Source organism: Sus scrofa, chromosome 14 (assembly GCF_054392235.1).
Source record: "Sus scrofa isolate SSC_HxYL_T2T_F1_AM1 chromosome 14, Sscrofa_HxYL_maternal_Yorkshire_Landrace_v2.0, whole genome shotgun sequence".
NCBI classification, from domain to species: domain Eukaryota; kingdom Metazoa; phylum Chordata; class Mammalia; order Artiodactyla; family Suidae; genus Sus; species Sus scrofa.
This window is the reverse complement of record NC_139396.1, coordinates 110,392,082-110,406,264: the sequence shown is the minus strand read 5'-3', so window position 1 is coordinate 110,406,264 and position 14,183 is coordinate 110,392,082. Positions and strand designations below refer to the sequence as shown.

The 14,183-nt window shown below is 42.0% G+C and overlaps 1 long non-coding RNA gene and 1 other non-coding gene across 25 annotated transcripts in view; one reads left to right on the top strand and one right to left on the bottom strand.

Annotated features, from left to right (window-relative positions):
• LOC102164631 (uncharacterized) overlaps positions 1 to 14,183 on the top strand; it is a 97,089-nt gene that overhangs the window by 62,423 nt on the left and 20,483 nt on the right. For 13 of the 24 annotated variants that reach the window (XR_014827471.1, XR_014827463.1, XR_014827472.1 and 10 more), the window contains one exon: positions 2,303 to 2,409. The exons of 6 other annotated variants lie outside the window; for them this stretch is intronic. This is a non-coding gene — a transcript (uncharacterized LOC102164631). Of the gene's footprint in view, positions 1 to 2,070; positions 4,566 to 4,627; positions 5,208 to 14,183 lie in introns of those variants that run through there. 5 more of the 24 variants (XR_014827476.1, XR_014827467.1, XR_014827469.1 and 2 more) reach the window with 3 other exon arrangements.
• Positions 1,524 to 9,411, bottom strand: LOC146396933 (uncharacterized). Its single transcript, XR_014827495.1, has 2 exons — positions 4,614 to 9,411; positions 1,524 to 4,560 (listed from the first exon to the last, which is right to left on the bottom strand). It is a non-coding gene; the product is annotated as an uncharacterized LOC146396933 (long non-coding RNA).

Here is a 14,183-nt window from a genome sequence, read left to right as displayed (position 1 = left end):
CCACTCCAGTGGTGAGAAACGTTGCTTCCACCATCTGTCATTTTTTTCAATTCATTGCTAGCTCCATTCCATATTACAGATACAGTGGGTTCAGCATTTTTAGCTCCTACCTGCAGGGAAGGCACTTCATACAGTAGAATCCACTGTTTAGGGATAGTACATTTTGCCTTTAGTCTACAGATTCCATTTATTGCCAGGGTTACTGAGATCAGTACCTTTTGTCCCACCACCGACAGTGAGGGTTTTTTTAATACATTTCTAAATTAGTTTTTGTTAAATTCTGTAATACATCCATATCTTAAATAACTAAATTTGAATATACTTTGATTTGATGGGCTATAAAAATGGGTTTAGACAAATACATAGTGACAGGTATCCATCACTAAAGTATCACATGGAATATTTCAGTCTAACACTCTCCCAACTGAGCTATTTCAGCTATTCATAAGAAATAGCTCAATCCCTGACCCATAACCTGTTTACGATCTGTTTTACCTGGTCCAGAATGTCATTAATGGGGTCATAAGTATGTAGCACTTGAGACTGGATTCTTTCACTTAACAATATAGATCTATTTTTTCCCCTATGGGTTGATGGTTTATTCCTTTATATTTCTGAATGCTATTCCATTACATGTGTATGGGAGGAAAAATAGTTTTCCCTCTACCCTTCTTTCTTCTTCATTGACCTCACCCCCTGTAATGAAGAGGAAAGGCAGATAAACTAGAAAAAACATCAGAAGTTTAATAACGTGTACCTGCTACATGCAAGGGAGATATTTGGGAATACTGAGTATTGCCCTAAAATGGCCAAAGCCATCACCTTAAATACCATCTTCATCGAAAAACAGAAGAAGCTTATGATTATTGTGCAGATTTAAGTCTTAGTTTTCTCCATTGATAAGAATTTCTTGAGATTTAGTCTTCCTTCCATTCCCAGTGCGGAGAGGGAGACAACCTTTCTAATAAAGATTTCCTTTGTAATGCAAACTTCCCTCACAGAAGGGCCATTTCGACTTGGTTTTCAAAGACTGTGTCATATGTCTTTTTAAAAAGAAGGGTGATCAGCTCAAAATAATCCTATGCCAAGAGGCAGGTGTATTTTGGGGTGGCATATTCTGCCCCTTTGATATGGATGAACCCCAATTTGCTTATGCTTTTTTCTACTGAATTGCACCTCAATTTAAGTTTATAGCCATCATGAATAGAGATCCTTGGACATACTTCTTCAAAGCAATTGTCTAAATACTGGAGGCACGATGTTGGATCTTCAGATGAGCCTCATTTAACTTTGGAAAAAACCTCCAAAATAGTTTTTTAAATAGCTGTATGTGTTGCCTGGTGGCTCAGCAGGTTAAGGATCCAGTGTTGTGAAAGCTGTGGATGAGTTCAATCCCTGGCCTGGGAACTTTAACTGGCCACTTGTGCAGCTGAAAATAAAGTAGCTGTTTATGCATTTCACCAGCAGCTAAGAGTTCCTGTTTCTTCCAGTAGGTGTGCAGTGCTATTTCATTGATGTTTTAATTTGTAATTCCCTAATAATACATGATGCTGAGCATATTCTTATATGCTTATTTATTATCTGTAAATCTTTGGCCAGATGTAGTTCCAGTCTTTACCACCTCCCTTTTTTTTGGCCGCTCCCGTGGCATGTGGAAGTTCCCGGGCCAGGGATCAAACCCCAGCCACAGCAGTGACCATGCTGGGTCCTTAACTCCTAAGTCACCAGGGAATGCCCCTTTACCCATTTTTAATGGTGTTTGTCCTAGATTTCTTGGTGTAGTTTGAATCCAGATCTTTTTTATCAGTTTGTGGATTGGCTTTTGGTTTTCTGAATAAAATACTTAATAGAGTTTAAAATTTTAACTCTTTAAAGTCCATGTTCAAAATTTTATTTCTTTTGTGGATAGACTTTTGGGGTTTTATGTTAAAATTCATCACCAAACCCAAGGTTATGTAGATTTTGTTATGTTTTCATCGACAATTTTTACAGTTTTCCATTTTAAATTTGGATAATTTTGAGTGAATTTTGGTGTGAGTTATAAAGTGTGTGTCTTCTTTTGATTTACAGGTGTATTCCAATTCTATAATTTTCAAGAAGTCTTGGAATATTTGGCTCTATTTCAGTTTGAATTTCCAAATTTAGTGATTTCTGCAGGCTTCCCCTGAACTGAGGTTCCCAGCTGGCCAGCAAGCGGAACCAAGCCCACCTCCCTGACCCTTGAACAGAAGTCCAACCTGTGAACTTGGTTCCTGGGGTAACATGGCTCCATGTGCCACTGATAGAAGCTTGGTCTCTTTAGGATCCACCATGAGTTCAGCTTCAGGACAGCACTCAATCAAGTCCATGCAGACAGGAACCAGTTGTCTTTAGGAACTTCCAGAGGAGGCACCACCATGGGATTACAAGGTGAGGAAAAAGTGGGGAGAAGCCTGCGTGTAGCTTATTGCTAAGGGGTTACATTTCCAGAGGATCCAACAAAGGATCCGCTCGGTGTGGAAAACTGTGGATTTTAGTGAGTTTAGTGTGTGGTGTTGATGGTGTTCAGTTATTCTTTGATGTGTAGTGTCTGGTTTTCTTCTCACCATTTACTGAGGGCGTCGGTCCTTTTCCCATTTTGTGTCCTTGGCTCCTTTGTTGTGAATTAACTGATGACATACAAATGCGTTTATTTCTGTGCTCTCTATTCTGTTCCTCTGGCCCATGTGTCTTTTTTTGTGCCAGTACCACAGTTTTAGTTCTTGTAGCTTCGTAACTTGTGAAGCCAGGGAGGGAGATCCTTCCAGCTGTGTTCTTTTCTCAGGATCATTTGGGCTGTGGAGGGCTCTTTGTTACTTTGTTCTTTCTATACAAATGATAGTTCTATACAAGTGGTAGGGTTAGTTTTTCTAGAGGTGTTGGTCAGCAGCTCTCTAAATACCATTTTTCATTGGACCTCTACTGCCAGCATTTTTTAAAAATGGGACAAGATCCCCTATGTCCAGTTTTTCACGGTGCTTTGGCAAAACAAGGGCCTCCCTAGGAAATACAAGGTTATTTCTAATATCTCTCCTGGTGACGGAACCTCAGCCTGAGGATCCTCTTGACTTCCTCCCTCCCCCTTCTGACAATTCACCCAAGACTTCTGAGTCATCCACCCCCTGGTTCCTTCTGCTCCCTCCAGTTCACCACCACCTTCCTGCTGCCCCTGCCTCCTCCTCACCTCCACCACCTCCATCTCTTGGCATGCCTACCCCCCGGGACTAGTCCAATGCAGACCCATGGCGGCGTTCAGTACCAGGCTTCTGGAATCAATAGGCTATTCCACCTCCGGGAAGCCCCCATTGGAGAGGGCAGACTGACTGCTGTATATGTATCCTTTTCATCCTCAGATCTCTGTACCTGGAAGGATCCATCCAAGGGTTTGAAAGAGGACCCCGAGGGCATCCTTAATTTAGTCCAGGGAATATTTCACACTCTTTCCCACTTAGGCAGATGTCCAGACTCTCCTAAACATCCTAATCCTGGGGAAGAAAAGGCAGTGATTATAACTAATGCAAGGGAGGAAGCTGGTAAGAGCGATTCAAATGATATGGGGCTAGCTGGGAATCTAGGCCATTCCCAACATGGACCCTGGACGGGACCATCGAGAGGAAAACAGTCGGCAGCACCTCACACATTCAGTGATTTGATTCTTAAGGGGATTCAGTGGGCTGGGAAGAAACCCATAAATTGGAGTCGGGTTCAGGGAGCGATCTAGGGACCAAAAGAAAACTCCTTGGCCTTCCTGGAATGCGTAAGGGAGTGCCTCCATGTGTACACGAATGTAAACCTGGAGTCAGTGGAAAGGCAGGCCATTCTTAAGTCCCATTTACCTTCCCAGAGTGCCCCAGACATTAGGAGAAAATCATAGATGTTGGAGATAAGGTCCACACACCCACTTCCTAGGAGTGGAGTCAGCATTTCAGGTGTTCAGGAGCCAGAATCTGGAGGGAGACGCCAAGACAGACACGTAGAATGAACTGCCGGTATTCTGGCTTCACTGATTCAGGGTCAGTCAACTTCCCAGTGACGATGGGGCTCCCCTGAAGGGACCCTGTGACATCAGTGAGTTGCCCCAAGTTTCAAAGATCACGCCCATAATGGAGAGAAGGGCTTAAAGCCAGTCAGTGTACACAGTGAATTGAGGAGGACCACCAGAAGAGAGAATGCCCCAGACATCCCGGAAGGAAGCTAAGGGACTGCGGTGCCCTGGCCCATCCTCGCTGATCACACACACAAAAGGACTGGGGGGTCCCAAGGTTGTCCCAGGGGCTCCCTGAAGGAACCTCACCTGACCCTGACTGTGAAGGGTAAAATAGTTCACTTTCTGGTCGACACAGGGGCAACTTACTCAGTCTTGAACACCTGACAAGCAGAATAACCAAAGATAAATGTGGGATAATGGAAGGGAAGTCCCAGGAACCTAATTTTAAGGAGTCTCTTGAGTGCCATTTGGAAGGGAGGATGTTATCTCACTCTTTAATGTACCAGAATGCCCAGTTCCCCTGATAGGAAAAGACTTACTGTACAATTTGGGAGCTACAGTTTATCTCAGAGACAAAAAAACTTACACTCCTAAAGAAACTGGCCACAAAACCAACCTTAGGGAGATATGGACCACCTAAAATATGCCCTACAGAGAGGGGGAAATGAAGCTTTACACACTTGCGGGAATCCAGAACTGCCTTTCCCTCCTGACATGGTTTTAGATCCTTTCTCCCCTAAGGATTGGATCTATTCGAGAACCTGAAAAGCTGGAAATCCACAAGACCAGTGGACAGGACCTTATCATAATCTTGATTACTCATTCTGCTTTAAAATTACAGGGCACAACTCTGAGTCCACGATACCAGAGTGAGGCCAGCACCTACACCTGAGGAAGGAGTTACTGAGCCACCCACTCAGTACACCTGTGACCTGACACAGACCTTAGGGGACTTTTGAAAAGGACAAATTTACCAAGAGATGTGGGGGATAGGCTTAGTCATTGGCTTCGTCATTGCTCTTGCCTTACTTGGCTTGTGCTGCTGTGTCAGACATCTCTGTCCACGCTGGACCCAGGGGAGACTAACACTGAAAGTAGGGTGAGCAGCCATTATTGTCTGTTCCTTCTTACCTTCTCTGCTCTCTTACAGCCATCCACATGGACTAGGACCTGAATGTAGTAATAAATTTCTCGAAGCTTATACCCCTGTACAAAATCTGTCCTGGTGCTGGTCTCTCACCTCCCACCCACAAAGTAATACCTATGGATTAAAGGTATTATTACATTTTACCGCCAAAACGACAACCTCACTGCCACCTTACATCCTAGGCCTGCTAAATTTATCCCTTTTGAAGTTCACACCTCGTCCCTAACACAGCTTCTCTGTTTGGACCCCACCCTCACAATAACATCTGTAGCAAATACAGAGCACTCATTCTGTATTGCTGCCACTGCCCCGATCAGTGGCTCCTACCAAAGGGAGGAACTTGTAGTAACACCCTGGGGCTTCTCTGGACTCTGATCAGTGCTTCTTCCCTTACCCCACAGCTTAAGGGACCCAGGATTGACTCCTATGGAAATCTCAACCCCTCAGTGCCCTCTGCACCAACGCACACAGGGACAAGATTAGAGGTGTGTACTTGTTGGAGAGGGAAGATAGCAATTTGTCTGGCATTTAGTATATGGCCCTCCTGAGGCCTGGGAGAGAACCATTAGTCCAGAATCCTCCCCCCGTGATCCCAGCTGTGTAGGTAGGCTTCTCTCCCCACACTGCAGGGCAACCCCTCTTGGGCTAGCCACTCAGAGAGGTGGTGGTTCAACTCCTCAGAAATGCACCAGGCATGGGCTTCCCCCAGGTAACCTATTCCTTTGTGGCCTGAGAGTAAACCAGTTGCCCCATCAGAACAACCCCCAAATCTTTCTCTTCTCTGGGATGGGCTCAAGCCTACACCCTTGCTTACATAATACCCAGTTTTTATACAGTGCACACTAGGCTGGCTAAGTCCTAGGAACCTAGATCTAACCATTCATAATGTCACCCAGCTTTGAGATAAAAGGGCAGTAGGACTTAATTCTGGCAGGAGTACGGATTGCTCTGGTACCGGTGGCCCCCTGGGGAGCTTTCACATATCATGAAACCACTTTACAGAATCTCTCACAGGCCTTTGAGGACTTGTCTAAAAACATGGGGTATGCCTTTCAAGGGCCCTGTATTTCTGTGGACTCACTATCAAATGTTGTTCCAACAGTACGCTAGCCCTTGACTATCTCTAGGCTAGGCAAGAGGGAGTCTGCAGTTATCTGTAAAACCTGCTGCATGTATGTCACTACCTCCATCTAACCAGATTTAAACATAAGAGATACATGAACAAGCTCTAAGGCTGCATAGATCTAACACACAAGGTCCATCTCCAGGATCCATCTGGATATGGGCAGACAGCCTCCCCGCTTAACATGGGTTCTTCCATTTCTTAGCCTACTAACTGCCTTTATTCTTCTGCTTGTCTTGGAGCCTTGCCTCCTTAAATGCCTTGTCACCTTTTTTAGTAAATGACTTGAAGCCATCAGACTTCAGATGATACTAAGACAAGGCTATGTGCAGCTGGGACTGCAGCCTGGAGACAAATCAGACTTATCTGAGGCTAGTCAGGAACAGTTCTTCTCTAATCCAGGGAGAAACCACACCCGTGTTCCTCAGGAAGCAGCTTCAGAAGATAGACCGTCAGTCAGAGGGTCTGGAGATGAGGAAGGTATACAAAGAGACCAACAAAAACCAGATGAACCAGGTGGAATCAGGGTGATGAGGAATCTGACCTCCAACAGGCCCTGAGTCTCATTCTACATGGATTTTACTACATTAGCTACTAAATGACACACCTACCAACAGCCATGACCAGAAGATGCAGAAAAAGAGGATAAGGGAGTGGTACCCCATTTCCAGGAAAGCCCTGCCCCTTCCCTGGTGGACTAGCTTCATTCCTCCTCCCTTTGTCTTTTCTCTTTAAAATCAAATTCCTCTCACCACCTGGGTGATAAGTTGATCTGTGAACTAAGTTGCTGCTTCTTCATTCTTTGGCCACAGACTAAAACCTGGGCTGCACTGATCTCAGCTTTAGTTTTGGTTTTTAGCTACATGAACTAGCCTCTATTCTAGACTTTCTTTTAATTCTTGTCCTTATACCAATAACAAGCATTATTGGAAGTAACCTTCCCCAAAGAATCTTTGCAGTATATTTATTACCCTGATTTGGTAAATCAGAAAAGGAAAACATCTCTTCCTAAGACTCATGGAAGCAGCTTCAGCTCCCAAAGCTTAAGTTCTACTTACACTATTCCCTGAATAACTGCTTGTAGGACATTCACTTTAAGTGCTGTGTAAACATTAAAAAATGACGTCGTAGAAACTGATATTACTACATACTTTGTGCATTATATGCCCTTCCACATATAAGTTAGTACATACGCTTTATCTTATATAATATATGCTCATATAATCACATTCTCAATCCCATGTGTATAAGCATGTACATCAGCCTATTGATATCATAGGACACGTTAAACAGTTCAATCCATATTAGATTCCAGTCCCTATGGAATATTCATGGGTAATTGAAGTGATACTATATAGGATACCACATGTTTATTCATTGTACATGCCACATTATGTCCAATCATTTCCAGTACAACACGGTTATCCTAACCAATAACCAGAGCTTAGTCAAAAAGCCTTGATAAACCATCAGCCTACCCACAAATGTGCCTCTCTCCACATTTTGGATCCAAGAACCAGGGGGGTTGCTTTTGGGGGTGGCCACACCCACAGCATATGTAAGTTCTTGGGCCAAGTATCTAATCTGAGTTGCAGCTGCAACCTACAAAACAGCCATGGTAATGCCTGATCCTAACCCGTTGTGTCGGGCTAGGGATCAAACCTACACCTCAGCAATAAGCCAAGCTGCCGCAGAGACAGTGCTGGGTACTTAACCTGCCATGCCACAGCAGGAACTCCCATGGGGATTTCTATAAGCAATATCTGGCATCTGGTTCTTTACAGCCATCTCAGGTAAAGTTGCCCACTCTCTCCCCTTAAATAAGACATCTTAGTGGACTGTCAAATCAGCTTATGCTCACATACAACTGGTTTCATGCATTTGGTATTTTTTAATTTAGGGGGATGCTGTGGTCATCAGAGGCCTTAACACAGCCAAGCAACTTATAGCTGAGCTTAAATTGAATATTATTTGCCAACATAATTAACTATGTTAATCAAGACAATGATCACAGAACATAGAGCATTTACATACATACACACACACATGTATACCAGGTAAAAGAGCGCCTTAACCAAATCCTCCTACCTCCCACTAAATCTTTATACTTTGCATGCCATTATTGCCCTGCCAAACTCCCCAGATAAGGTAAAGCATATAACAACATGAGTCAGCTACTCATCTAAAAACATATTGTCCCTACTTTACCAACCCAAAGTTAATGTAACTACAAACTAGCCTCCTAATAATACCCATCAATGACTTAGATATCTGAGTCTTACAGAGAAAGACATCCCCCTTGATCTCTGCCATTTACATCAAATAAATACATTTCATAATCTCCAAAGAAAAAATATTTAACATTTCAGTACTAATTTTAACACAATCCAAACTACTATAATGAATACCAATATATCACATAAAACTTATGCATACACAGTCCAACTCAACCTGTTGATGTAGCTTCACAAAGTGAAGCACTGTAAATGCCTTGATGAATTTACTAACTCCATAAACACATAGGTATGGCCCCAGACTACTAAAGTCTAATAAAATTACACATGCAGTCTATCCAGAGAAAACCATGACTTGAGAAGACACAGGTACTCCAGTGTTCATTGCAGCACTATTCACAATAGCCAAGACATGGAAAAAAACCTAAATGTCTCTCAACAGAGGAGTGGATAAAGGAGATGTGATACACAATGGAATATTACTCAGCCATTAAAAGGAAAGAAAGAATAGCATTTTTAGCAACATGGATAGACCCAGAAATTACAATGTTAAGTGAAGTTGGTCAGACAATGAGACACCAACATCAAATGCTATCACTGACATGTGGAATCCAAAAAAAGGATACAGTGAACTTCTTTGCAGAACAGATACTGACTCACAGACTTTGAAAAACTTATGGTTTCCAAAGGATACAGGTTGGGGCCTGGGGGTTTGGGATGGAAATGCTATAAAATTAGGTTATGATGATGATTGTACAACTATAAATACATTTTTTAAAAAACCACCAAACTTAAATATGCTAATGATATTAAAGGTCTGTATATTTCTATTCTTTGAAAAAAAAATTACACATGCAAGTATCTGATCATTGAGAATGGCCCTGTAAAATCATAAAAAAAATTAAAAGAAGCAGGCATCAAGCACCCTAAAAAGTAGTTACAATGCTTTGCTTAACTTTGCCCGCATGGGAAATGGTAATGATAAAAAGCCATAAAAGAAAGTTTGAGCAAGTTGCATTAATTACGGTTGGTAAATTTTTTATCCACCTTGTCATAAGATTAACCCATATCAATAGAAATCCAGCATGGCATGTTAAAGATTACCTCCAAATATTAAGTCTTGGCTAAGCTGCACAAAGCTATAGCTAAAATAAAAATAAGCTGTGAAAGTGACTAATACGGAGTTCCCATTGTGGCTCAGCAGAAACGAATCTGACTAGCATCCATGAGGACTCAGGTTCGATCCCTGGCCTCACTCAGTGGGTTAAAGATCTGGCATGGCCATGAGCTGTGGTGTAGGTCGCAGACACAGCTCGGATCTGGCTTTGCTGTGGCTGTGATGTAGGCCAGTAGCTATAGCTCCGATTCGAGCCCTAGCCTGGGAACCTCCATATGCCACAGGTACAGCCCTAAAAAAAAAAAAAAAAAAAAAAAAAAGGAGTTCCCGTCGTGGCGCAGTGGTTAACGAATCCGACTAGGAACCATGAGGTTGCGGGTTCAGTCCCTGCCCTTGCTCAGTGGGTTAACGATCCAGCGTTGCCGTGAGCTGTGGTGTAGGTTGCAGACGCGGCTCGGATCCCGCGTTGCTGTGGCTCTGGCGTAGGCTGGCGGCTACAGCTCCGATTCTCCCCCTAGCCTGGGAACCTCCATATGCCGCGGGAGCGGCCCAAGAAATAGCAACAACAACAACAGCAACAAAAAGACAAAAAAAGACAAAACAAAAAAAAAAAGTGACTAATATTTCTGATTACATGACAGGTAAGATCCAAACTGGGATTAGGTGTCCCACTATGCTAAGCCCTAAGTCTAAATAATTATAATGATAAACTTACTCACCAGAATACGCCTAGCATCAGCCTAAGAGAACTTGATGGTGTTTCACGCCCTTCTAGAGGAGTCTATTCTATAATCAATAAACTGATAAACCTCACCAGCCCTGTAGACTGCCATCCTCAGGAAAGCCTGGTAAACAGCAACAGTAAGCGTAATTGTCAGACATAAAAATGTTAGGTCAAAGTGTAACCTATGGAAGGAGAAGAGTTGGGCTATGTTTTCTACCACAAGAATATAAAATAATTTATATGAAAGTTTTTATGAAATAAACTAAAGGAGGATTTAGTAGTAAATTCAGAATAGGGTGCTTGATTGAATCGGGCCATAACGCACACACACATTGGCCATCACCCTCCTCAAATGTAACTTCTCATAACCTATTAACAAGTACCAAATATAAAAAGAGATAAGCTGTAATAAGGTGAGCATACTAGAAAGTGTGCTTGGGTGAATCAAAGTGTAGTTTACACGCAGGACATTTCATACTGCTGCTTGAACACTTCCTACCAAATTCAGCTATCAGAAGTAAATTAAGTGGAACATTTACTCAACATCTAATGTATAGAAGATATAAATTTAAATCGTGCTATATAGATAAAATAGCAGAAGGGAATGATGATAGCATTAAAAGTACCAAAAATTTACCCCTTTTTACCTTTTGCATAATGATTTAACTAGAAGACTTTAACAAAAAGAACAAATATCCTAAAACCAAGTGAGCTACTTATGAACAGTTTACAAGAGCAAATCCATCTAAATGGCAAAATAGAAGAATTTTGTTTATCTTTTTGCCTTTGCTAGGGCCGCTCCCACAGCATATGGAGGTTTCCAGGCTGGGGGTCTAATCGGAGCGTAGCTGCCGGCCCACACCAGAGCCACAGCAATGAGGGATCTGAGCGGCGTCTGCGACGCCAGATCCTTAACCCACTGAGCAAGGCCAGGGATCAAACGCACAATCTCATGGTTCCCAGTTGGATTCATTAACCATTGAGCCACGATGGGAACTCCCCAAAATAGAAGATTTTTGAATAGAGATGACAAGCCTGGTGACAGCTGATTGTCCAGAAAAGGTTTTTTTTTTTCTTTTTTTGGCTTTTTTAGGGCCACACCCACGGCATATGGTGGTTCCCAGGCAAGGAGTCCATTCAGAGCTGTAGCTGCCAGCCTACACAGCAACCTCAGTATCGGAGCCACTTCCGCGACCTATACCACAACTCACAGCAACACCAGATCCTTAATCCACTGATCGAGGCCAGGGATCAAACCTACAGCCCCATGGTTCCTAGTCGGATTCATTTCCACTGCACCACAACGGGAACTCCCAGAAAAGAATTTTAGTTCAACTTTAAATATTACTTTAAAAACATAACTTAATGTAATTTTTAAATGTTACTGTAAGATGCTAACTATAGCTTTTTAGATACAGTATACATACGTTAGAGAATAAGCATAATACCATAGTCGGCTTAAAAGTAGCCATCAAGTAAAGCATTCAGGGTCAACCACACATTCATCTTAATACCAATAGTAAATAAATCAACTTCCAGTGCTAGACTAACCTGTTAACAGAAGCAATACTATTTTTTAATGATTTTTATTTTTTCTGTTATAGTTGGTTTAGTGTTCTGTCAATTTTCTGCAGTGTAGCAGTGACCCAGTCACACTTACTTATATACATTCTTTTTCTCACATTATCCTCCATCATGTTCCATCACAAGTGAGTAGGTATAGTTCCAGAAGCAGTATATTAATATGAGTAAGAAATATTTCTCCTTGCATAATCTTATTATCAGAACAGATAATCCACAGATAGTTAACCATAAACCTATGCTAATACTTAATCCATTCAAACAATGTTAACCCAAGTATGCATTTAAGGAAAGAATTTTAAAAGTAAAAGGAACTTGGCAATCACAAATAAGCATTACTTCTAGCACTGCTGATATTAGAGGCACTGCCAGCCCACTGACATCTGTTTAATAATGGCTGTAATATCCTGACTGTGGAAAGGTAGCACTGTCATTTGTTCTCTAAATAAGGACTTGTATGGTGGTCACACAGGAGTTTTACTGTCCCTTTTAATCAGTGAAACTGACCTTCCAATGAAGAGGTGGGAATAAAATGAGAAGACCCTATGGAGCTTTAATTAATCCCCCCCCCAAAAAAAAAAAAAAAAAAAAAACAGGCCCAGTGGGTTAAGGATCTGGCATTGTCACTGCTGTGGCTCGGGTTACTGCCGTAGTGCAGGTTTGATCCCTGGCCTGGGAACATCTGCATGCCATGGGCATGCCAAAAAGAGTGACAAAAAATTAAAAACTGAACTTTTAAGGGACAACATAGCTTTTATGGATTAACAGTTTTGGTTGGGTTGACCTTGGAGACTAAAACAACCTCCAGGTGATTAAAATTAGACCATCTAGTCAAAATGTTCTATCACCTATTGTTCTAAAACATTGTTCAGCAGAACAAGTTATCCTAGGGATAACAGCATAATCCTCTTCTAGAGTTCATATCAACAGCAGGGTTTATGGCCTTGATGCTGTCTCGGGACATCCCAGCGGTGTAACTGCTATTAATGGTCTGTTCAACAGTTAAAGTCCTACATGATCTGAGTTCACCAGTATGAAAGGACTGGAGAAATAAAGCCTACTTTACAAATGTCTTCAAACTAAATGATGATATAATCCCCAATTAATTTACACATACCCCACATAGACAGGGTTAGTTAGGGTTTGCAGAGCCCAGCAACTGCATAAAACTTAAACCTTTATCTACAGAGGTTCAAAAATATCCTAAGAATATATTTAGAATCAATATTCTTTCACTACCCACTTCTACTGGCTATATCCTTCCTTACACTATCGGAATGGGAAATCCTAGGCTATATACAAATCCAGAAAAGGCCAAACATCGTCAGCCCCTATGGATTATTACAACCCATTGCTGATGCAGTCAGATTATTAAAGATCCACTACAACTCTCAGCATCGTCAATGTAAATATTATTATACAATGTTAGCCTTAACTCTGGCTCTCTTAATATGAAGTCCTCTTCCCATTTTTATTCACTCATTAATATAAACCTAGGCATCCTATTTATATTAGATAATGAAGCCTAGCTGTTTATTCCATCCTCTGATCTGAATGAGCTTCAGATTCATAATATGCACTAATTGGAGTTCTATGGGCAGTAGCACCATCTCATATGAAGCAACACCAGCAGTTATTCTCTTACCAGTCCTACTGATAAATGGATCATTTACACTTTCACCAGTAAGAATTACATAAGAACACCTATGACTAATTTCCCCTTCGTGACCCCTACCTAGAATTTGATTCTAGCAGAAATCTGGTGGAACCCCATTTGATTTAACAGAAGTAGAAATAGAATCAAAACTTGTATTTGCCTTAGGAGTTCCCGTCATAGCTCAGTGGTTAGTGAATCCGACTAGGAACTATGAGGTTGTGGGTTTGATCCCTGGCCTTGCTCAGTGGGTTAAGGATCCGGCGTTGCTGTGAGCTGTGGTGTAGGTCACAGACATGGCTCAGATCTGGCGTTGCTATGGCTCTGGCATAGGCTGGTGGCTACAGCTCCGATTGGACCCCTAACCTGGGAACCTCCATATGCCGCAGGTGCAGCCCCAGAAAAAGACAAAAACGACCAAAAAAAAATCCCTGTATTTGGCTTTAATGTAGGAAACATGGCAGGCCCATTCACCCTGTTCTTCCTAGACAATATGTCAATATCATTATAATAAATGTTTTCACAACAATCCTATTTTTAGGAGCATTTCACAACCCCTACATGTCAGAACTACATACAGCCAAAAACACTACTGGA